Source organism: Oncorhynchus gorbuscha, linkage group LG04 (assembly GCF_021184085.1).
Source record: "Oncorhynchus gorbuscha isolate QuinsamMale2020 ecotype Even-year linkage group LG04, OgorEven_v1.0, whole genome shotgun sequence".
Classification (NCBI taxonomy): Eukaryota; Metazoa; Chordata; class Actinopteri; order Salmoniformes; family Salmonidae; genus Oncorhynchus; species Oncorhynchus gorbuscha.
Window position 1 is genome coordinate 2,473,032 of NC_060176.1, and position 25,117 is coordinate 2,498,148.

The 25,117-nt window shown below is 45.7% G+C and overlaps 1 pseudogene; it reads right to left on the reverse strand.

The window, feature by feature from the left end:
- Positions 1–12,940: 12,940 nt before the first annotated feature.
- The window catches only part of LOC124033459, a 130,759-nt pseudogene continuing 118,582 nt past the window's right edge, over positions 12,941–25,117 (reverse strand).

Here is a 25,117-nt window from a genome sequence, read left to right on the forward strand (position 1 = left end):
AATTCAATGATGCTTTATTGGTATGCATGGAATACATGCAGTTGGTACTTATTGCCAATGCAGAAACATATGCCCCCTCTCTGTCTCTGAGAGACAACACCCCAAATGTTCATCCTGATTCAGTTCAAATCAGAATCAGTTAATGAATCAGTTCATATCAGAGTGAGTTCATATCAAAATCTGTTCATATCTCAATCAGTTCATGAATCAATTCATATCTGAATCAGAGAGATGAGATGTTTACAAGTCCTCAGCATCACACTCTCCCTGATTATCTTTTTCCTTGCTCTGTCGTTCCATGACCCCATTCTGCTCTGGCTGATTAATGTGTGGGACCCTCCAGACCACCAGGACCCCAGAAGAGAACCAGAGCCAGAACAGAACACCAACCAGTCAACAACAGACTTCGACCACACTGGCATCACCCTCTCAATGCACACACACACACACACACACACACACACACACACACACACACACACACACACACACACACACACACACACACACACACACACACACACACACACACACACACACACACACACACACACACACACACACACACACACACACACACACACACACACAGTTAGATCATCCATCATCTTTACTATTCCATAAAACATTTCACTGAATGTATGAAACACAGAAAACCAGCTGTTGTTTCTTTATTGCCAATTGTTGTTTAAATTCCTAAAAGAAATCAAAGCACCAACTAGATGGTGAGGATGAGTTTTTACTGAGACAAAATAACATCTCTACCATGTCATCGTCATTAAAATGTTATACTTGGTGAGTAAAGCTTTGTATAAACTCTCCCCACAATATAATGTTTACACAGAGTATAGACAACATATCTGGGTCAGTCATACATAGTCTATATGACATATCAATGTTCCCTGAATATCCTAAAGAGAAGACTTCAACCTGCATCCCAGAGCCTTATGAAGCAGACAGAGAGCCTTATGAAGCAGACACAGAGCCTTATGAAGCAGACACAGAGCCTTATGAAGCAGACACAGAGCCTTATGAAGCAGACACAGAGCCTTATGAAGCAGACACAGAGCCTTATGAAGCAGACACAGAGTCTTATGAAGCAGACACAGAGCCTTATGAAGCAGACACAGAGTCTTATGAAGCAGACACAGAGTCTTATGAAGCAGACACAGAGTCTTATGAAGCAGACACAGAGCCTTATGAAGCAGACACAGAGCCTTATGAAGCAGACACAGAGCCTTATGAAGCAGACACAGAGCCTTATGAAGCAGACACAGAGTCTTATGAAGCAGACACAGAGTCTTATGAAGCAGACACAGAGCCTTATGAAGCAGACACAGAGCCTTATGAAGCAGACACAGAGCCTTATGAAGCAGACACAGAGTCTTATGAAGCAGACACAGAGCCTTATGAAGCAGACACAGAGTCTTATGAAGCAGACACAGAGTCTTATGAAGCAGACACAGAGTCTTATGAAGCAGACACAGAGTCTTATGAAGCAGACACAGAGCCTTATGAAGCAGACACAGAGTCTTATGAAGCAGACACAGAGCCTTATGAAGCAGACACAGAGCCTTATGAAGCAGACACAGAGCCTTATGAAGCAGACACAGAGCCTTATGAAGCAGACACAGAGCCTTATGAAGCAGACACAGAGTCTTATGAAGCAGACACAGAGTCTTATGAAGCAGACACAGAGCCTTATGAAGCAGACACAGAGCCTTATGAAGCAGACACAGAGCCTTATGAAGCAGACACAGAGTCTTATGAAGCAGACACAGAGTCTTATGAAGCAGACACAGAACCTTATGAAGCAGACACAGAGCCTTATGAAGCAGACACAGAGTCTTATGAAGCAGACACAGAGCCTTATGAAGCAGACACAGAGCCTTATGAAGCAGACACAGAGCCCTTATGAAGCAGACACAGAGCCTTATGAAGCAGACACAGAGCCCTTATGAAGCAGACACAGAGCCTTATGAAGCAGACACAGAGCCCTTATGAAGCAGACACAGAGCCTTATGAAGCAGACACAGAGCCTTATGAAGCAGACACAGAGCCTTATGAAGCAGACACAGAGCCTTATGAAGCAGACACAGAGCCTTATAAAGCAGACACAGAGCCTTATGAAGCAGACACAGAGCCTTATAAAGCAGACACAGAGCCTTATGAAGCAGACACAGAGCCTTATGAAGCAGACACAGGGCCTTATGAAGCAGACACAGAGCCTTATGAAGCAGACACAGAGCTTTATAAAGCAGACACAGAGCCTTATGAAGCAGACACAGAGCCTTCAACACATCATGATCTATGGAGCGTTTCTATTCACACATGTTGATCAAACAGGATTTGCAGACAGATGTGGTGCAGACACCAGCCACTAGAGGGAGGTACAGCACTGGTGTGTGATAATAGAATCGCATCAACAACACCAGAACAAAACACACTGAACTTCCTCAGGAAACACTAAACAACAGGAGTCCCTCCTGTACCTCCTGTTCTTTTCCATACTGACCTATAGATGGGTTCAACGGTCAACACTGATTAATATACAAGAGCCACTGTTCCTGATATAGACTGCATATATACTAAGGGGACAGAGAGAGCCTTGTGCCCATCAGGCACACAGTCCAGTATCCATCCTCGAGAGTAGACTTGATTGTCAGATCAGTGTCAGATCACTTTGTGGCAGACACACTGACCATACACACACAGTCCAGTATCCATCCTCGAGAGTAGACTTGATTGTCAGATCAGTGTCAGATCACTTTGTGGCAGACACACTGACCATACACACACAGTCCAGTATCCATCCTCGAGAGTAGACTTGATTGTCAGATCAGTGTCAGATCACTTTGTGGCAGACACACTGACCATACACACACAGGGCTGTTCATTAAAATGACTAACTGTAGAGTAACTCACACTGACCAGAATATTGTCTGATTGGTCTAAAATACAACAAACAATAAGTAGCTAACACTACTTGAATGGTGTTTATACCACCTTTAGGAGACCAGTCATAACATCATTATGCTACAATATCCTTCATAACAAACTTCACAACTTCTTCGCTAACTATTATTCATAAATATTGTTGTTTTCAAATTCCCTTGAATACATGTTTTTTAAATGTATTGTAGAAGTTAGTATTTTACTGTCTCAGTACCCCGCCCGTGGACACACTAGTCAATCAACTAGCTGGGAGCAGCACAACAGAGCATTACCCTTGTAGTTTATAGGTTACATGCTTTGCTTAAGACAACAATGGCCGTACTTTCGCTAGATGTGCTTGATTGAGCTTGCCTGGTGCAATGGAAATAACGGAACGATGGCATTGTAACATGATAAAGCAACCTTGCTTGAGACCTGAAGTCACACCCTAGCTTCACAAGCTGGTAGCCTCGGGTTTGAGAGTGGTGGGCCAGCAACTGAAAGTTGAAAAATCTTTCGATGTGCCCTTGAGCAAGGCACTTAACCCTAATTGCTCCTGTAAATTGCTCTGGGTAAGAGCGTCTGCTAAATTTAAGCTAATGCCTACTTGCTCAGCTGACTAACATATATGGGCTGGGTCTCAGGAGCCTGGCTTGCAACATTACTTCAGCTTTTTGCAGTCTGACCAAGCTTCTATCATCCCTCTCACCTTGGGTCAGGAGGCTGGATGTTGGTCTCGGGTCGCTTCATTCACTTGTCACTCTTCATAGGTGGACAGGTGGGAGCAGGAGACTCCACTCTCTCCTGCTTGACACAACACAACAAATAAGATACTATAGTTCATATATTTATATATTCATTCATTCGTTTGTTTTACTTTGACCTTTATTGTAACATGTTTTATATATGTACGTGATGTTATTGGTTTTATATATGTACATGTTGTTATTGGTTTTATATGTACATGTTGTTATTGGTTTTATATATGTACGTGTTGTTATTGGTTTTACATGTACGTGTTGTTATTGGTTTTATATATGTACGTGTTACGTGTTGTTATTGGTTTTATATGTACATGTTGTTATTGGTTTTATATATGTACATGTTGTTATTGGTTTTATATGTACATGTTGTTATTGGTTTTATATATGTACATGTTGTTATTGGTTTTATATGTACATGTTGTTATTGGTTTTATATATGTACATGTTGTTATTGGTTTTATATGTACATGTTGTTATTGTATATTACGTGTTGTTATTGGTTTTATATGTACATGTTGTTATTGGTTTTATATATGTACATGTTGTTATTGGTTTTATATATGTACATGTTGTTATTGGTTTTATATATGTACATGTTGTTATTGGTTTTATATATGTACATGTTGTTATTGGTTTTATATATGTACATGTTGTTATTGGTTTTATATATGTACATGTTGTTATTGGTTTTATATATGTACATGTTGTTATTGGTTTTATATATGTACGTGTTGTTATTGGTTTTATATATGTACGTGTTGTTATTGGTTTTATATATGTACATGTTGTTATTGGTTTTATATATGTACATGTTGTTATTGGTTTTATATATGTACATGTTGTTATTGGTTTTATATATGTATGTGTTGTTATTGGTTTTATATATGTACATGTTGTTATTGGTTTTATATATGTACGTGTTGTTATTGGTTTTACATGTACATGTTGTTATTGGTTTTATATATGTACGTGTTGTTATTGGTTTTATATGTACATGTTGTTATTGGTTTTATATATGTACATGTTGTTATTGGTTTTATATATGTACATGTTGTTATTGGTTTTATATATGTACATGTTGTTATTGGTTTTATATATGTACGTGTTGTTATTGGTTTTATATATGTACGTGTTGTTATTTTTATTTTATTTTACCTTTATTTAAGGAGGCAAGTCAGCTAAGAACAAATTCTTATTTTCAATGACGGCCTAGGAACAGTGGGTTTAACTGCCTGTTCAGGGGCAGAAAGACAGGTTTGTAAAACACCAGAAAATGGCCTAAAAAAACTACAACCAACACACCTGCTTTTACACTATGATTTGACTATTAGATGTTCAATGTTTCTTTAGAATATTAAAATGAGAGTTCAGTTCACCTAACAGGTTTAACTTAAAATGAGGGACACTTTCTTTTTAGCTTAAAATTAATCATCACATGAAATATAGAATAATTTTCAGAATGATTGTCATAGCAACAGAATAATTAGGGCTTTAGAATGATGGAGAAAACCTGGATACATGTTGGGTTCATGGGGCAAATCTTCTTGGAAGTGACAGAGGGGCACAGAGGGACATGTCAAAATGACAGTCTTAATTCATATGCATTTTTGTTTGATTAATTTAATTCTATCACTGTATCAATGTAATCTATATTAAAGGGCACTTCATTGAATATAACAGGCTTTTAATATTGGTGCATAATTTCTACTTAAAGTATCAAAGGGACGCAGAAGGCATTTTGTGGAAGGACCCATGTCGTTGGTATTTGGGAGAGTGAACGTTATTGTGTAGTGTGTAATTTGATGTGTTGTAGAGTCTTTAGTGTCATTAAACTGAGCCTTGGTTAGTGTTTATCCCTCAGACAGCCTCTCTCTCTAACTCACCTCCTGCTCAGGACTCCAGGATCTCCCTCAGACAGCCTCTCTCTCTAACTCACCTCCTGCTCAGGACTCCAGGATCTCCCTCAGACAGCCTCTCTCTCTAACTCACCTCCTGCTCAGGACTCCAGGATCTCCCTCAGACAGCCTCTCTCTCTAACTCACCTCCTGCTCAAGCCTCCAGGATCTGCCTCAGACAGCCTCTCTAACTCACCTCCTGCTCAGGACTCCAGGATCTCCCTCAGACAGCCTCTCTCTCTAACTCACCTCCTGCTCAGGACTCCAGGATCTCCCTCAGACAGCCTCTCTCTCTCTCTGACTCACCTCCTGCTCAGGACTCCAGGATCTCCCTCAGACAGCCTCTCTCTCTCTCTGACTCACCTCCTGCTCAGGACTCCAGGATCTCCCTCAGACAGCCTCTCTCTCTAACTCACCTCCTGCTCAGGACTCCAGGATCTCCCTCAGACAGCCTCTCTCTCTAACTCACCTCCTGCTCAGGACTCCAGGATCTCCCTCAGACAGCCTCTCTCTCTCTAACTCACCTCCTGCTCAGGACTCCAGGATCTCCCTCAGACAGCCTCTCTCTCTCTCTGACTCACCTCCTGCTCAGGACTCCAGGATCTCCCTCAGACAGCCTCTCTCTCTAACTCACCTCCTGCTCAGGACTCCAGGATCTCCCTCAGACAGCCTCTCTCTCTAACTCACCTCCTGCTCAGGACTCCAGGATCTCCCTCAGACAGCCTCTCTCTCTAACTCACCTCCTGCTCAGGACTCCAGGATCTCCCTCAGACAGCCTCTCTCTCTCTGACTCACCTCCTGCTCAGGACTCCAGGATCTCCCTCAGACAGCCTCTCTCTCTTTAACTCACCTCCTGCTCAGGACTCCAGTATCTCCCTCAGACAGCCTCTCTCTCTCTCTGACTCACCTCCTGCTCAGGACTCCAGGATCTCCCTCAGACAGCCTCTCTCTCTCTCTGACTCACCTCCTGCTCAGGACTCCAGGATCTCCCTCAGACAGCCTCTCTCTCTAACTCACCTCCTGCTCAGGACTCCAGGATCTCCCTCAGACAGCCTCTCTCTCTCTAACTCACCTCCTGCTCAGGACTCCAGGATCTCCCTCAGACAGCCTCTCTCTAACTCACCTCCTGCTCAGGACTCCAGGATCTCCCTCAGACAGCCTCTCTCTCTAACTCACCTCCTGCTCAGGACTCCAGGATCTCCCTCAGACAGCCTCTCTCTCTAACTCACCTCCTGCTCAGGACTCCAGGATCTCCCTCAGACAGCCTCTCTCTCTAACTCACCTCCTGCTCAGGACTCCAGGATCTCCCTCAGACAGCCTCTCTCTCTGACTCACCTCCTGCTCAGGACTCCAGGATCTCCCTCAGACAGCCTCTCTCTCTAACTCACCTCCTGCTCAGGACTCCAGGATCTCCCTCAGACAGCTTCTCTCTCTAACTCACCTCCTGCCGGGGCTCCAGGATCTCCCTCAGACAGCCTCTCTCTCTAACTAACCTCCTGCTCAGGACTCCAGGATCTCCCTCAGACAGCCTCTCTCTCTAACTCACCTCCTGCTCAGGACTCCAGGATCTCCCTCAGACAGCCTCTCTCTCTAACTCACCTCCTGCTCAGGACTCCAGGATCTCCCTCAGACAGCCTCTCTCTCTAACTCACCTCCTGCTCAGGACTCCAGGATCTCCCTCAGACAGCCTCTCTCTCTGACTCACCTCCTGCTCAGGACTCCAGGATCTCCCTCAGACAGCCTCTCTCTCTCTGACTCACCTCCTGCTCAGGACTCCAGGATCTCCCTCAGACAGCCTCTCTCTCTCTGACTCACCTCCTGCTCAGGACTCCAGGATCTCCCTCAGACAGCCTCTCTCTCTAACTCACCTCCTGCTCAGGACTCCAGGATCTCCCTCAGACAGCCTCTCTCTCTAACTCACCTCCTGCTCAGGACTCCAGGATCTCCCTCAGACAGCCTCTCTCTCTAACTCACCTCCTGCTCAGGACTCCAGGATCTCCCTCAGACAGCCTCTCTCTCTCTCTGACTCACCTCCTGCTCAGGACTCCAGGATCTCCCTCAGACAGCCTCTCTCTCTAACTCACCTCCTGCTCAGGACTCCAGGATCTCCCTCAGACAGCCTCTCTCTCTCTGACTCACCTCCTGCTCAGGACTCCAGGATCTCCCTCAGACAGCCTTCTCTCTCTGACTCACCTCCTGCTCAGGACTCCAGGATCTCCCTCAGACAGCCTCTCTCTCTAACTCACCTCCTGCTCAGGACTCCAGGATCTCCCTCAGGCTCCATTGAGTATAGCATGTCTCTCCAGGAGACAAATGTCTCCCTCAGAAAGTGTCTCACTCAAAAAGTGTCTCTCAGAAAGGCTAACCAGTGAACACAAACACAAGACTGTGGGAAGACAATAACCAATAGGATACTGTCAGCAGAAGCCTGAACTTGTGATAGTTACTGATACTTTTATATAAACAGAAATAAAATAAAACATTAGAGAATAGTCTGTAAGCTACTCCAGAATATATGTACTTGACTAACACCTACAGTTGATACACACTAAATCTGTATCAGAAGAAAAGTCTAAATATGATATATAGTTGGTCAGAACTACACTGGAGGTCCTCTTCTTATTTGTACAGCATGGGAGCTATTTTCATGTTTTAACATACGGACAAGAAGTTACATAATAAGACATAAATGCAGTTTTTTCCCCCTCGAGACACTACATTTGAATTCAAGTTTTATTCTCTAGGCCTACCTGTTTTCTCTGACTTACTGAGCTTAGATGGGTTCACAAATAACAACCCAATGTATCACCAATGCCAAAGATTTGTATAACTAAACAAGATAGACCACAGCTTGTCATTTCCAATGGGAACAAATTAGTCATAGCGAGCAGAAGAAGCATGCGCTAGTGATATCCTAATGGCGTGTTTAGTATACATTTGCATATTTCTGTTAGGGAACGCCTACTCTGTGAAGTGCGCATGTACAATAAATCAATTCACCTTTGCACTCCTTCTAAACAGTGCAATCCTAAAATATGTTGCAAAAGGTCAAGTCTACAATACTTAGTCCACTCTAGTTTCTAGTTTTTAAAACAGAAAACTGTAGAGATCAAAGGTTTCGTCGATGAGAAAATGTACAGAATGTCTGACAAAATCCATCTGGTTCCATCTTCTCCCACTGCCCACCAGTGGGCTTCCTCTCATCATCATGTTTTGTAGTGAGTGGAAACACCAACAGGGTGCTTCACATTTATACAGCCAGTGAGATATCAGTCTCATTGCTCTATCCGTGCAAATGCAGTAAGTAAGCAGGATTCAGGCGGCCATATTGGATTAGCAATCAACCAAAGTTTAGGGTGTCAAACTAAATTCCTGAAGAGACACGTGTCTGCTGGTTTGTCATTTCCTTTCATTTGTGTCCAATTAGGACCTAGACAACCAGCTGAGGGGAGTTCCTAACTAATCAATTAGGACCTAGACAACCAGCTGAGGGGAGTTCCTAACTAATCAATTAGGACCTAGACAACCAGCTGAGGGGAGTTCCTAACTAATCAATTAGGACCTAGACAACCAGCTGAGGAGAGTTCCTAACTAATCAATTAGGACCTAGACAACCAGCTGAGGGGAGTTCCTAACTAATCAATTAGGACCTAGACAACCAGCTGAGGGGAGTTCCTAACTAATCAATTAGGACCTAGACAACCAGCTGAGGGGAGTTCCTAACTAATCAATTAAGACCTAGACAACCAGCTGAGGAGAGTTCCTAACTAATCAATTAGGACCTAGACAACCAGCTGAGGAGAGTTCCTAACTAATCAATTAGGACCTAGACAACCAGCTGAGGGGAGTTCCTAACTAATCAATTAAGACCTAGACAACCAGCTGAGGGGAGTTCCTAACTAATCAATTAGGACCTAGACAACCAGCTGAGGGGAGTTCCTAACTAATCAATTAGGACCTAGACAACCAGCTGAGGGGAGTTCCTAACTAATCAATTAGGACCTAGACAACCAGCTGAGGGGAGTTCCTAACTAATCAATTAAGACCTAGACAACCAGCTGAGGGGAGTTCCTAACTAATCAATTAGGACCTAGACAACCAGCTGAGGGGAGTTCCTAACTAATCAATTAAGACCTAGACAACCAGCTGAGGGGAGTTCCTAACTAATCAATTAAGACCTAGACAACCAGCTGAGGAGAGTTCCTAACTAATCAATTAGGACCTAGACAACCAGCTGAGGGGAGTTCCTAACTAATCAATTAGGACCTAGACAACCAGCTGAGGGGAGTTCCTAACTAATCAATTAGGACCTAGACAACCAGCTGAGGGGAGTTCCTAACTAATCAATTAGGACCTAGTCAACCAGCTGAGGGGAGTTCCTAACTAATCAATTAAGACCTAGACAACCAGCTGTGGGGAGTTCCTAACTAATCAATTAGGACCTAGACAACCAGCTGAGGGGAGTTTCTAACTAATCAATTAGGACCTAGACAACCAGCTGAGGGGAGTTCCTAACTAATCAATGAATTACCTTAATTGATCAATCAGTACAAGGGAGGTGCAAAATTCCTCAGGCACCCGACCCTCAAGGACTGGAGTTTGACACGTGCTTTAGGCTAATAGTCCTAGTTACACAACGATCCCTATCAATCATATAGGAGATTTACATGCAACAAATAGACAAGACAATATAAAAGACAGGAGTGTATGTAGTTTACTTAAAGAACATTTTAATGACATTATTAATCAGTCCAGATGGAGAAGAGAACAGTAATGTTATGAGAAAAGCCTCTACATGTTGCTGTTGCTGTACAGTCAGTAAGAGAGACAGAAAGACCAGGGACACACTGAGAAAATAAAAGCTACTTCATTCAACCATTTTGTCTTGACATTAGTTACCAGGTGGTTGTTACAAGTATTATGGTATTTACATAGTGCAAAGGACACACTGGTTGTCATGGCTCCAAAACACACTGATGAGAGTTAGTTACTGAGAAACCTGCACACAGCCAGTGTACATTTTAGTACTAGACACACCGTCATTATCACCTGTATCAGGGAAGGGCTCAATTCAACTCATTCAGAAAATCCTCATAGAAAACATGGTCCGTTTTCAAATGACGTGTTTTTTTTTCTCAATGACATTTTTTGTCAGTTGAATTTCAATTCACTTCCTGAATTGAAAATGAATTGACCCAACTCCTGACTGTGTCTATTTATTACACAACTCCCTCTCATCCCTCCTTCCTTCATATTGCATATGACCCAGCATGCCACTCCTATACATGGCATCCTCCTCCATCTAATAATACATGACTTGATTTCTATCATTTCCCATCAAATTACATTAAACTTATTCCGATTTTTTATATCAAATGGCTTTAAGAAAAAGGTGATTGGGGTGTTTAATACACTGTAGTTCAAACATTTTAATTGTTCACATTTTATTTACATGGTTATAACTGGTGAGGTGGATAATTACTTCATGAATATTCAGAGGCTCCTGTGGTGGCTCCTCCCTTTGACCCCTCTGTTACCAGTGAGTCGCATGTCCTGGGTCAAGTTGGACTACCTGTCAGCTTCAAACCCAAATAGTCTCTGATAATAGGTAGTTACAGTACATTTACCTGCCCACCCCAACAAACACACCCACGCTGTCACCAGTCAATGGACTGGGACCTAAACCAAATGAAACCAGAGGCTATTAGTAAAACACAGAAGTCAGCTAGCAACAACAACAAACAATCCACTCAGAAAACTACCCCAAACAGATGAACACTTGTCAATATTATCATCAATATTACAGGTTAAAGAGTCTCAGAAACAGCTATACAGGTTATATACATCAGACATTTGTTCTGGCTTCAGTTACTGTTAGTATATGTCATGTGACATGTCATATCATTCATGTTTTCAAGGGACACGCCATTATTTTTAACACGCCATTTTCACATTAGTAGACATTGGTTTGGTCCTGGAGATAATGACTATGAGGTTAAAAAGTGGTGATATGCCCCTTTAAAAGCCCACCCACTGAAGATGATACATGATTACTGTGATGGTTAACCAATGGCAGAAACACATCCTGTAGGTTTGCACATTCCAGAAACTTTCACGAAATTCCAAGGTTGGAGGATTAGGTATTTTCTGCTTATTCCCAACAGATTCTGTGAACCTTCCAACCGGGATTCCTGGAAAAGCAGGGAATTTTGTAATCCTAACAAGGTTTTAGATCGGTTTTGGGAGACAGAGAAACATGGGAAGGATGACAACAATGTAACACAAGTCTTGATGATGGGACAGAGACACACACACTTCCATCTGTAAACTCTCAGCCCTGCAGGGGCTCAGCAACCTTCTGCTTGGACTGAACCACCAGACCTCCACTATGAATAACCCAAGGATGACAGAGGAGACTTCTCTTCTAGTTAGTCTGTAGTCAGCAGTCTCAGGTCTATCATCTGGAGGGCTCGGTGTCATACAGACAGAGGGAGGCTTCTCTTCTAGTTAGTCTGTAGTCAGCAGTCTCAGGTCTATCATCTGGAGGGCTCGGTGTCATACAGACAGAGGGAGGCTTCTCTTCTAGTTAGTCTGTAGTCAGCAGTCTCAGGTCTATCATCTGGAGGGCTCTGTGTCATACAGACAGAGGGAGACTTCTCTTCTAGTTAGTCTGTAGTCAGCAGTCTCAGGTCTATCATCTGGAGGGCTCTGTGTCATACAGACAGAGGGAGACTTCTCTTCTAGTTAGTCTGTAGTCAGCAGTCTCAGGTCTATCATCTGGAGGGCTCTGTGTCATACAGACAGAGGGAGACTTCTCTTCTAGTTAGTCTGTAGTCAGCAGTCTCAGGTCTATCATCTGGAGGGCTCTGTGTCATACAGACAGAGGGAGACTTCTCTTCTAGTTAGTCTGTAGTCAGCAGTCTCAGGTCTATCATCTGGAGGGCTCTGTGTCATACAGACAGAGGGAGACTTCTCTTCTAGTTAGTCTGTAGTCAGCAGTCTCACTGACAGGTCTATCATCTGGAGGGCTCTGTGTCATACAGACAGAGGGAGACTTCTCTTCTAGTTAGTCTGTAGTCAGCAGTCTCACTGACAGGTCTATCATCTGGAGGGCTCTGTGTCATACAGACAGAGGGAGACTTCTCTTCTAGTTAGTCTGTAGTCAGCAGTCTCACTGACAGGTCTATCATCTGGAGGGCTCTGTGTCATACAGACAGATGGAGACTTCTCTTCTAGTTAGACCTGAGACTGCTGACTACAGACTAACTAGAAGAGAAGTCTCCATCTGTCTGTATGACACAGAGCCCTCCAGATGATAGACCTGAGACTGCTGACTACAGACTATCATCTGGAGGGCTCTGTGTCATACAGACAGAGGGAGACTTCTCTTCTAGTTAGTCTGTAGTCAGCAGTCTCAGGTCTATCATCTGGAGGGCTCTGTGTCATACAGACAGAGGGAGACTTCTCTTCTAGTTAGTCTGTAGTCAGCAGTCTCAGGTCTATCATCTGGAGGGCTCTGCGTCATACAGACAGAGGGGAAGCCTCTCCTCACAGCCTCTTCCTATCCTGGGGAAACCTGGAGTGGTGGGAAGGGAACCAGGGCTTCCCTTAGCCAGACCAGACCAGTCGATGCCAGACCGACCAGACCAGTTTAGCTGAGGCAGTTGTTCCAGGTCCACATCAGTGAGAGGAGGATGAGAGGAACAGAGGAGTCTATCCATCAGGGAGACCAGGAGAGATACTGTTGTCTGTAGTTTGCAGGTTGGTCTGTGTGTGTGACTGCCTATCTGTGTGTGTGTGGACTGCCTATCTGTGTGTGTGTGGACTGCCTGTGTGTGTGTGCATGTGTATGGTCTGATTCCTGAGATAATGTCTGAAGTCCAAAGTTCCAGACAGAGAGAAGAGGAGAGTTGCTGGTTCAACTGTGAGAAAGAGGGAAGGGGGGTGATAGAGGTGAAAGAGTGCAGGTTTGGGGAACAGGTGTGAAGGGGGGGTGAGGAAGACAAGTGATGGAGTGTACACAGATGGAGCGACAGAGTGTACACAGATGGAGCGACAGAGTGTACACAGATGGCGCGACAGTGCACACAGATGGCGCGACAGTGCACACAGATGACGCGACAGAGTGTACACAGATGGAGCGACAGAGTGTACACAGATGGAGCGACAGAGTGTACACAGATGGAGCGACAGAGTGTACACAGATGGAGCGACAGAGTGTACACAGATGGAGCGACAGAGTGTACACAGATGGAGCGACAGAGTGTACACAGATGGCGCGACAGAGTGTACACAGATGGCGCGACAGAGTGTACACAGATGGCGCGACAGAGTGTACACAGATGGCGCGACAGAGTGTACACAGATGGAGCGACAGAGTGTACACAGAGCGAATTTGCGAGAAACAAAAAAGAGAAAGAGGGATGAATGAGGTCTAATCAGCCAGTGATATTATTGGCCTCCATCTTCTCCGTCTTCTCCAGCTCAGTCTCTGTGACATCAGCAGAATCCAACTCCTCTTCCTCCTCACTCTGCACTCCCTCCTCCTCCTCTTCCTCCTCTTCCTCTGTGCTGTCCTGGCTCTTCCCCAGCTGAAGGTTCTCCAGCGTCTTAGACACCCAGGACTCAATACGGCTGATGACCGCAGGCACCTCCACAGAGATGGGCTCTGGTGTGTACTCTTCCTCCTCCTCCTCCTCTTCCTCTGCCTCCTCCAGCATACCGGGGACCAGGGTGGAGGTGGTGGAGGTGATGGAGGAGTTGAGGAGGTCCCTGCAGCTCCCATCCAAACTGCCTGTCTCCGTGCTCTGCTGGGAGGCCAGCTCCAACCGGTCGTCTGCCCGGCCCTCCTCTCTCTCCCCCGGGCCTGAGCCTGGAGCAGGGACGGCTGCTCTGAGCTGGAGGGTAGTGGAGTAAGGGCTGCGGTTGGTGGTGGTGGGGGGGCTGGTTGTCTCTCTGCAACCCAGAGGAAGTAGCAGGATGGCTGGGTTTAGCCTCCACAGGATCCAGCCCATCTGACGATTCCACCATACTCCTCCAGTTGGTCTCTGAGGAGAGACATTTTAGATTATATTCACATGCAAAGAGAGAGACCTCTTTGATCTCAGAGATGGGTCATAGTCAGGGTTAAAGGTCGGGACCAGGGTCATCTCTTGCCGTACTCCTTCTCGTTGACCTCAGAGATGGGTCAGAGTCAGGGTTAAAGGTCGGGGTCATCTCTTACCGTACTCCTTCTCGTTGATCTCAGAGATGGGTTTGGAGTCAGGGTTAAAGGTCGGGTCCAGGGTCATCTCTTACCGTACTCCTTCTCGTTGACCTCAGAGATGGGTCAGAGTCAGGGTTAAAGGTCGGGGTCATCTCTTACCGTACTCCTTCTCGTTGATCTCAGAGATGGGTCAGAGTCAGGGCTAAAGGTCGCGGTCATCTTTTACCGTACTCCTTCTCGTTGATCTCAGAGATGGGTTCAGAGTCCGGGTTAAAGGTCGTGGTCATCTCTTACCATACTCCTTCTCGTTGACCTCAGAGATGGGTCAGAGTCAGGGTTAAAGGTCGGGGTCATCTCTTACCGTACTCCTTCTCGTTGATCTCAGAGATGGGTTCAGAGTCAGGGTTAAAGGTCGGGACCAGGGTCATCTCTTACCGTACTCCTTCTCGTTGACCTCAGAGATGGGTCAGAGTCAGGGTTAAAGGTCGCGGTCATCTCTTACCGTACTCCTTCTCGTTGACCTCAGAGATGGGTCAGAGTCAGGGTTAAAGGTCGGGGTCATCTCTTACCGTACTCCTTCTCGTTGACCTCAGAGATGGGTCAGAGTCAGGGTTAAAGGTCGGGGTCATCTCTTACCGTACTCCTTCTCGTTGACCTCAGAGATGGGTCAGAGTCAGGGCTAAAGGTCGCGGTCATCTCTTACCGTACTCCTTCTCGTTGACCTCAGAGATGGGTCAGAGTCAGGGCTAAAGGTCGCGGTCATCTCTTACCGTACTCCTTCTCGTTGACCTCAGAGATGGGTCAGAGTCAGGGCTAAAGGTCGGAGGTCATCTCTTACCGTGGTGGGTGACCTCCTTCTCAGCGACCTCAGAGATGGGTCAGAGTCACCATGTCCTAAAGGTTAAAGGTCGAGCATCATCCGTCTTAGAGACACTCCTTAAACAGACCTCAGAGATGGGTCAGGGGTGGCGGAGGGGAGAGGGGAGAGAGAAAGACATCAAGACTTTACCTGGACTTCCATTTGCTTTTTGACCTACAGTATTCAGACAGGCGTTGGGTCAGAGTAAACACGCAGAGTTCATCTCTTACCTCTGCTCCAGAGAAGATGAAGAGTCAGGCCACCACACTGACAGGCCCAGTTTGTTGACACAGGTCCCAGATCCTTCCTACCCAGAGCAAACACAAACGGGATCCCTGTTCTCTGACCATGGATGACGGTACAGAGCCTCATCTAGAAGGGGACATAAAATAACAGACATCTACTGTAGAACTACCACTTAAACAGTCCTGCTCCATTTGCATGGCTGTCTACAGTTTTACAGGCCTTATCTAACACGGGACATAAAATAACAGTCTTACCTACTGCTCCAGAACTACCACTTGAAACAGTCCTGCCACACTGACATGGCTGTCTATCAGTTTTACAGAGCCTCCTCTAGACACCCTGGGACATAAAATAACAGTCACTACTACTGTAGAACTACCACTATAAACAGTCCTGCTCCCTGGGCATGGCTGTCTATCATGTTTTACAGAGCCTCATCTAGACCCCCTGGGACATAAAATAACAGTCACTACTACTGTAGAACTACCACTATAAACAGTCCTGCTCCCTGGGCATGGCTGTCTATCATGTTTTACAGAGCCTCATCTAGACACCCTGGGACATAAAATAACAGTCACTACTACTGTAGAACTACCACTATAAAAACAGTCCTGCTCCCTGGGCATGGCTGTCTATCATGTTTTACAGAGCCTCATCTAGACACCCTGGGACATAAAATAACAGTCACTACTACTGTAGAACTACCACTATAAACAGTCCTGCTCCCTGGGCATGGCTGTCTATCATGTTTTACAGAGCCTCATCTAGACACCCTGCAATAGACAACACACAGTCACTAGTTATGTAGAAGATTTGATGCAGCCTGTGCTGAGCATATGCTGCCTCTCTCTGGTGGACACTAAAGTGGCGATTGGGGATGAATATTTGAAATATTCATAAACTTAGCACGCATTTGGAACCCCACACCCCAAGATCAGGATGATGTTCAGATAGGCACACTAGCTAAACGCTTAGCAACCGCAAAAACAAAACCCTGTGTTCTTATTGGACCTGGTTGAGTAGTACACTCCGTGGTTCACTGCTTTTAAAAACATAACCCAAGATTAATGACAAGAATGACCCCTGACCTTTGGCCTGGATCTTCTCACAGTTGGGTGAGATGAGGACACACTTGATCTTGTGGAGCTTCATGTGTTTGGTGACCTCTCTAAGGCCCATGACCAGTCTGCGTTTGGTCTTGGCTTTGCTGGGGTCCTTCTGATAAACCCTCTCCTGGAACCGGACCAGTTCCTGCAGCAGCATCGTCACACTCTCATCTATCTCTTTATTCAACACCTGGTTACAGTACCTGGAGAGAGAGAGAAACACACACTAATATTATAAACACATTCATCTGTGTCCTTATTCAACACCTGGTTACAGTACCTGGAGAGAGAGATACACACTAATATTATAAACACATTCATCTATCTCCTTATTCAACACCTGGTTACAGTACCTGGAGAGAGAGAGACACACACTAATATTAAACACATTCATCTGTCTCCTTATTCAACACCTTGTTACAGTACCTGGAGACAGTGATAGAGAGAGGAACTAGGGTTAGGTAACACTTGGAGACAGTTAGAAAGAGGAACTAGGGTTACACCAGTGAGAGAGAGGGACTAGGGTAATATTATAACACTTGGAGATCAGTACTAGGGTTAGGTAACACTTGGAGACAATGAGAGAGAAAGAGAGACAGAGAGAGAGAGACTAATATTAGGTAACACTTGGAGACAGTGATAGAGAGAGAACTAGGGTTAGGTAACACTTGGACAGTGAGAGAGAGGGACTAGGGTTAGGTAACACTTATGAGAAGAGGGACTAGGGTTAGGTAACACTTCATCTGAGACAATGAGAGAGAAAGAGAGAAAGAGAGACAGAGAGAGACAGAGAGAGACTAGGGTTAGGTAACACTTGGAGACAGTGATAGAGAGAGGAACTAGGGTTAGGTAACACTTGGAGACAGTTGAGAGAGGGACTAGGGATACAACCTGGAAACAGTGACTAGGGATAGCTAACACTTGGAAACAGTGAGAGAGGGACTAGGGATAGCCACTTGGAGACAGTGATAGAGACTTACTAGGGTTAGATAACACTTGGAGACAGTGATAGAGAGGGACTAGGGTTAGATAACACTTGGAGACAGTGATAGAGAGGGACTAGGGTTAGGTAACACTTAGTCAGTGATAAAGAGAGGGACTAGGGTTAGGTAACACTTGGGAGTCAGTGATAAAGAGAGGAACTAGGGTTAGATAACACTTGGAGACAGTGATAGAGAGGGACTAGGGTTAGGTAACACTTGGGAGTCAGTGATAAAGAGAGGGACTAGGGTTAGGTAACACTTGGAGACAGTGATAGAGAGAGTGACTAGGGTTAGACCTCTGCTCCAGAACACTTGGAGACAGTGAGAGAGGGACTAGGGTTAGGTAACACTTGGAGACAGTGAGAGAGAGAGACTAGGGTTAGGTAACACTTGGAGACAGTGAGAGAGAGGGACTAGGGTTAGGTAACACTTGGAGACAATGAGAGAGAAAGAGATTACTAGGGTTAGGTAACACTTGGAGACAGTGATAGAGAGAGGAACTAGGGTTAGGTAACACTTGGAGACAGTGAGAGAGAGGGACTAGGGTTAGGTAACACTTGGAGACAGTGAGAGAGAGGGACTAGGGTTAGGTAACACTTGGAGACAGTGAGAGAGAGGGACTAGGGTTAGGTAACACTTGGAGACAATGAGAGAGAAAGAGAGAAAGAGAGACAGAGAGAGAGAGAGACTAGGGTTAGGTAACACTTGGAGACAGTGATAGAGAGAGGAACTAGGGTTAGGTAACACTTGGAGACAGTGAGAGAGAGGGACTAGGGTTAGGTAACACTTGGAGACAGTGATAGAGAGAGGAACTAGGGTTAGGTAACACTTGGAGACAGTGAGAGAGAGGGACTAGGGTTAGATAACACTTGGAGACAGTGAGAGAGAGGGACTAGGGTTAGGTAACACTTGGAGACAGTGAAACTAGGGATAGCTAACACTTGGAAACAGTGAGAGAGGGACTAGGGATAGCTAACACTTGGAAACAGTGAGAGAGGGACTAGGGATAGCTAACACTTGGAAACAGTGAAAGAGGGACAGGGATAGCTAACACTTGGAGACAGTGATAGAAGAGTGACTAGGGTTAGATAACACTTGGAGACAGTGATAGAGAGGGACTAGGGTTAGGTAACACTTGGCAGTCAGTGATAAAGAGAGGGACTAGGGTTAGGTAACACTTGGGAGTCAGTGATAAAGAGAGGGACTAGGGTTAGGTAACACTTGGGAGTCAGTGATAAAGAGAGGAACTAGGGTTAGATAACACTTGGAGACAGTGATAGAGAGGGACTAGGGTTAGGTAACACTTGGGAGTCAGTGATAAAGAGAGGGACTAGGGTTAGGTAACACTTGGAGACAGTGATAGAGAGAGTGACTAGGGTTAGATAACACTTGGAGACAGTGAGAGAGGGACTAGGGTTAGGTAACACTTGGAGACAGTGAGAGAGAGGGACTAGGGTTAGGTAACACTTGGAGACAGTGAGAGAGAGGGACTAGGGTTAGGTAACACTTGGAGACAATGAGAGAGAAAGAGAGAAAGAGAGAGAGAGAGAGACTAGGGTTAGGTAACACTTGGAGACAGTGAGAGAGGAACTAGGGTTAGGTAACACTTGGAGACAGTGAGAGAGAGGGACTAGGGTTAGGTAACACTTGGAGACAGTGAGAGAGAGGGACTAGGGTTAGGTAACACTTGGAGACAGTGAGAGAGAGGGACTAGGGTTAGGTAACACTTGGAGACAATGAGAGAGAAAGAGAGAAAGAGAGACAGAGAGAGACAGAGAGAGAGACTAGGGTTAGGTAACACTTGGAGACAGTGATAGAGAGAGGAACTAGGGTTAGGTAACACTTGGAGACAGTGAGGAGAGGACTAGGGTTAGGTAACACTTGGAGACAGTGATAGAGAGAGGAACTAGGGTTAGGTAACACTTGGAGACAGTGAGAGAGAGGGACTAGGGTTAGATAACACTTGGAGACAGTGAGAGAGAGGGACTAGGGTTAGGTAACACTTGGAGACAGTGAGAGACAGTGAGAGAGGGACTAGGGATAGCTAACACTTGGAAACAGTGAGAGAGGGACTAGGGATAGCTAACACTTGGAAACAGTGAGAGAGGGACTAGGGATAGCTAACACTTGGAAACAGTGATAGAGGGACTAGGGATAGCTAACACTTGGAGACAGTGATAGAGAGAGTGACTAGGGTTAGATAACACTTGGAGACAGTGATAGAGAGAGTGACTAGGGTTAGATAACACTTGGAGACAGTGATAGAGAGGGACTAGGGTTAGGTAACACTTGGGAGTCAGTGATAAAGAGAGGGACTAGGGTTAGGTAACACTTGGAGACAGTGATAGAGAGAGTGACTAGGGTTAGATAACACTTGGAGACAGTGAGAGAGGGACTAGGGTTAGGTAACACTTGGAGACAGTGAGAGAGAGAGACTAGGGTTAGGTAACACTTGGAGACAGTGAGAGAGAGGGACTAGGGTTAGGTAACACTTGGAGACAATGAGAGAGAAAGAGAGAAAGAGACAGAGAGACTTAGGGTTAGGTAACACTTGGAGACAGTGATAGAGAGAGGAACTAGGGTTAGGTAACACTTGGAGACAGTGAGAGAGAGGGACTAGGGTTAGGTAACACTTGGAGACAGTGAGAGAGAGGGACTAGGGTTAGGTAACACTTGGAGACAGTGAGAGAGAGGGACTAGGGTTAGGTAACACTTGGAGACAATGAGAGAGAAAGAGAGAAAGAGAGACAGAGAGAGAGAGAGACTAGGGTTAGGTAACACTTGGAGACAGTGATAGAGAGAGGAACTAGGGTTAGGTAACACTTGGAGACAGTGAGAGAGAGGGACTAGGGTTAGGTAACACTTGGAGACAGTGATAGAGAGAGGAACTAGGGTTAGGTAACACTTGGAGACAGTGAGAGAGAGGGACTAGGGTTAGATAACACTTGGAGACAGTGAGAGAGAGGGACTAGGGTTAGGTAACACTTGGAGACAGTGAGAGACAGTGAGAGAGGGACTAGGGATAGCTAACACTTGGAAACAGTGAGAGAGGGACTAGGGATAGCTAACACTTGGAAACAGTGAGAGAGGGACTAGGGATAGCTAACACTTGGAAACAGTGAGAGAGGGACTAGGGATAGCTAACACTTGGAGACAGTGATAGAGAGAGTGACTAGGGTTAGATAACACTTGGAGACAGTGATAGAGAGGGACTAGGGTTAGGTAACACTTGGCAGTCAGTGATAAAGAGAGGGACTAGGGTTAGGTAACACTTGGGAGTCAGTGATAAAGAGAGGGACTAGGGTTAGGTAACACTTGGGAGTCAGTGATAAAGAGAGGAACTAGGGTTAGATAACACTTGGAGACAGTGATAGAGAGGGACTAGGGTTAGGTAACACTTGGGAGTCAGTGATAAAGAGAGGGACTAGGGTTAGGTAACACTTGGAGACAGTGATAGAGAGAGTGACTAGGGTTAGATAACACTTGGAGACAGTGAGAGAGGGACTAGGGTTAGGTAACACTTGGAGACAGTGAGAGAGAGGGACTAGGGTTAGGTAACACTTGGAGACAGTGAGAGAGAGGACTAGGGTTAGGTAACACTTGGAGACAATGGAGACAGTAGTAATAGAGAGAGAGAGAGAGACTAGGGTTAGGTAACACTTGGAGACAGTGAGAGAGGAACTAGGGTTAGGTAACACTTGGAGACAGTGAGAGAGAGGGACTAGGGTTAGGTAACACTTGGAGACAGTGAGAGAGAGGGACTAGGGTTAGGTAACACTTGGAGACAATGAGAGAGAAAGAGAGAAAGAGAGACAGAGAGAGACAGAGAGAGAGAGACTAGGGTTAGGTAACACTTGGAGACAGTGATAGAGAGAGGAACTAGGGTTAGGTAACACTTGGAGACAGTGAGAGAGAGGGACTAGGGTTAGGTAACACTTGGAGACAGTGATAGAGAGAGGAACTAGGGTTAGGTAACACTTGGAGACAGTGAGAGAGAGGACTAGGGTTAGATAACACTTGGAGACAGTGAGAGAGAGGGACTAGGGTTAGGTAACACTTGGAGACAGTGAGAGACAGTAGAGAGGGACTAGGGTTAGCTAACACTTGGAAACAGACTAGGGATAGCTAACACTTGGAAACAGTGAGAGAGGGACTAGGGATAGCTAACACTTGGAAACAGTGAGAGAGGGACTAGGGATAGCTAACACTTGGAGACAGTGATAGAGAGAGTGACTAGGGTTAGATAACACTTGGAGACAGTGATAGAGAGAGTGACTAGGGTTAGATAACACTTGGAGACAGTGATAGAGAGGGACTAGGGTTAGGTAACACTTGGGAGTCAGTGATAAAGAGAGGACTAGGGTTAGGTAACACTTGGAGACAGTGATAAAGAGAGGGACTAGGGTTAGGTAACACTTGGGAGACAGTGATAAAGAGAGGACTAGGGTTAGATAACACTTGGAGACAGTGATAGAGAGGGACTAGGGTTAGGTAACACTTGGAGACAGTGATAGAGAGGGACTAGGGTTAGGTAACACTTGGAGACAGTGATAGAGAGGGACTAGGGTTAGATAACACTTGGAGACAGTGAGAGAGGGACTAGGGTTAGCTAACACTTGGAGACAGTGATAGAGAGGGACTAGGGTTAGATAACACTTAGAGACAGTGAGAGAGGGACTAGGGTTAGCTAACACTTGGAGACAGTGATAGAGAGGGACTAGGGTTATATAACACTTGGAGACAGTGATAGAGAGGGACTAGGGTTAGCTAACACTTGGAGACAGTGATAGAGAGGGACTAGGGTTAGCTAACACTTGGAGACAGTAATAGAGAGGGACTAGGGTTAGATAACACTTGGAGACAGTAATAGAGAGGGACTAGGGTTAGATAACACTTGGAGACAGTGATAGAGAGGGACTAGGGTTAGCTAACACTTGGAGACAGTAATAGAGAGGGACTAGGGTTAGATAACACTTGGAGACAGTGAGAGAGGGACTAGGGTTAGCTAACACTTGGAGACAGTAATAGAGAGGGACTAGGGTTAGATAACACTTGGAGACAGTAATAGAGAGGGACTAGGGTTAGCTAACACTTGGAGACAGTGATAGAGAGGGACTAGGGTTAGCTAACACTTGGAGACAGTGAGAGAGGGACTAGGGTTAGCTAACACTTGGAGACAGTAATAGAGAGGGACTAGGGTTAGCTAACACTTGGAGACAGTAATAGAGAGGGACTAGGGTTAGCTAACACTTGGAGACAGTAATAGAGAGGGACTAGGGTTAGCTAACACTTGGAGACAGTAATAGAGAGGGACTAGGGTTAGCTAACACTTGGAGACAGTAATAGAGAGGGACTAGGGTTAGCTAACACTTGGAGACAGTGATAGAGAGGGACTAGGGTTAGCTAACACTTGGAGACAGTAATAGAGAGGGACTAGGGTTAGCTAACACTTGGAGACAGTGATAGAGAGGGACTAGGGTTAGCTAACACTTGGAGACAGTGATAGAGAGGGACTAGGGTTAGCTAACACTTGGAGACAGTAATAGAGAGGGACTAGGGTTAGCTAACACTTGGAGACAGTAATAGAGAGGGACTAGGGTTAGCTAACACTTGGAGACAGTGAGAGAGGGACTAGGGTTAGCTAACACTTGGAGACAGTGATAGAGAGGGAGTAGGGTTAGATAACAATAGGGGAGGCCTCTTCAACGATATGCTACTCCAAATATTGCGATATCCGATATAATCGTTTTGCACCGTTAATGACTCCATCATTCCAGACTGTGGAATTTTTATGAATCTTATTTAAGATACTAGTCACATTATCATTAAATAATCATAGTATAGCAAAAAAATAAGGCTTAGTTCATTAATTTGGCCTTAAAAATGCACTGTTTTGATTTGTACATTTCAAATAGAGTACAGTCTTGCACATCACAATATTAGATTTAATCATATATCAGCCCAACCCTAAGAGGAACACACACAATCAGGTTAACACACACACACACCACTATTAGAAAACACTCACATGCATACATCGACCAATATTATAAAACACACACACACACACCATTGTGCAGTTCAATAAGTTCCCAACTCCAGTCCAACAGCACAGTTTTGTTGTAGCTCCAGACAAACCCCTGATTCAACTAATCATCATCCCCTCAATGAGTTGAATCAGGTGAGTTTGTCCGGGGCTACAACAACGTGTGCTGTTGGGGGGACTGGAGGAGGGAAACACTGGGCTACAACAACGTGTGCTGTTGGGGGGACTGGAGGAGGGAAACACTGGGCTACAACAACGTGTGCTGTTGGGGGACTGGAGGAGGGAAACACTGGGCTACAACAACGTGTGCTGTTGGGGGGACTGGAGGAGGGAAACACTGGGCTACAACAACGTGTGCTGTTGGGGGGACTGGAGGAGGGAAACACTGGGCTACAACAACGTGTGCTGTTGGGGGGACTGGAGGAGGGAAACACTGGGCTACAACAACGTGTGCTGTTGGGGGACTGGAGGAGGGAAACACTGGGCTACAACAACGTGTGCTGTTGGGGGGACTGGAGGAGGGAAACACTGGGCTACAACAACGTGTGCTGTTGGGGGGACTGGAGGAGGGAAACACTGGGCTACAACAACGTGTGCTGTTGGGGGACTGGAGGAGGGAAACACTGGGCTACAACAACGTGTGCTGTTGGGGGACTGGAGGAGGGAAACACGGGGCTACAACAACGTGTGCTGTTGGGGGGACTGGAGGAGGGAAACACGGGGCTACAACAACGTGTGCTGTTGGGGGACTGGAGGAGGGAAACACTGGGCTACAACAACGTGTGCTGTTGGGGGACTGGAGGAGGGAAACACTGGGCTACAACAACGTGTGCTGTTGGGGGACTGGAGGAGGGAAACACTGGGCTACAACAACGTGTGCTGTTGGGGGGACTGGAGGAGGGAAACACTGGGCTACAACAACGTGTGCTGTTGGGGGACTGGAGGAGGGAAACACGGGCTACAACAACGTGTGCTGTTGGGGGGACTGGAGGAGGGAAACACTGGGCTACAACAACGTGTGCTGTTGGGGGACTGGAGGAGGGAAACACTGGGCTACAACAACGTGTGCTGTTGGGGGA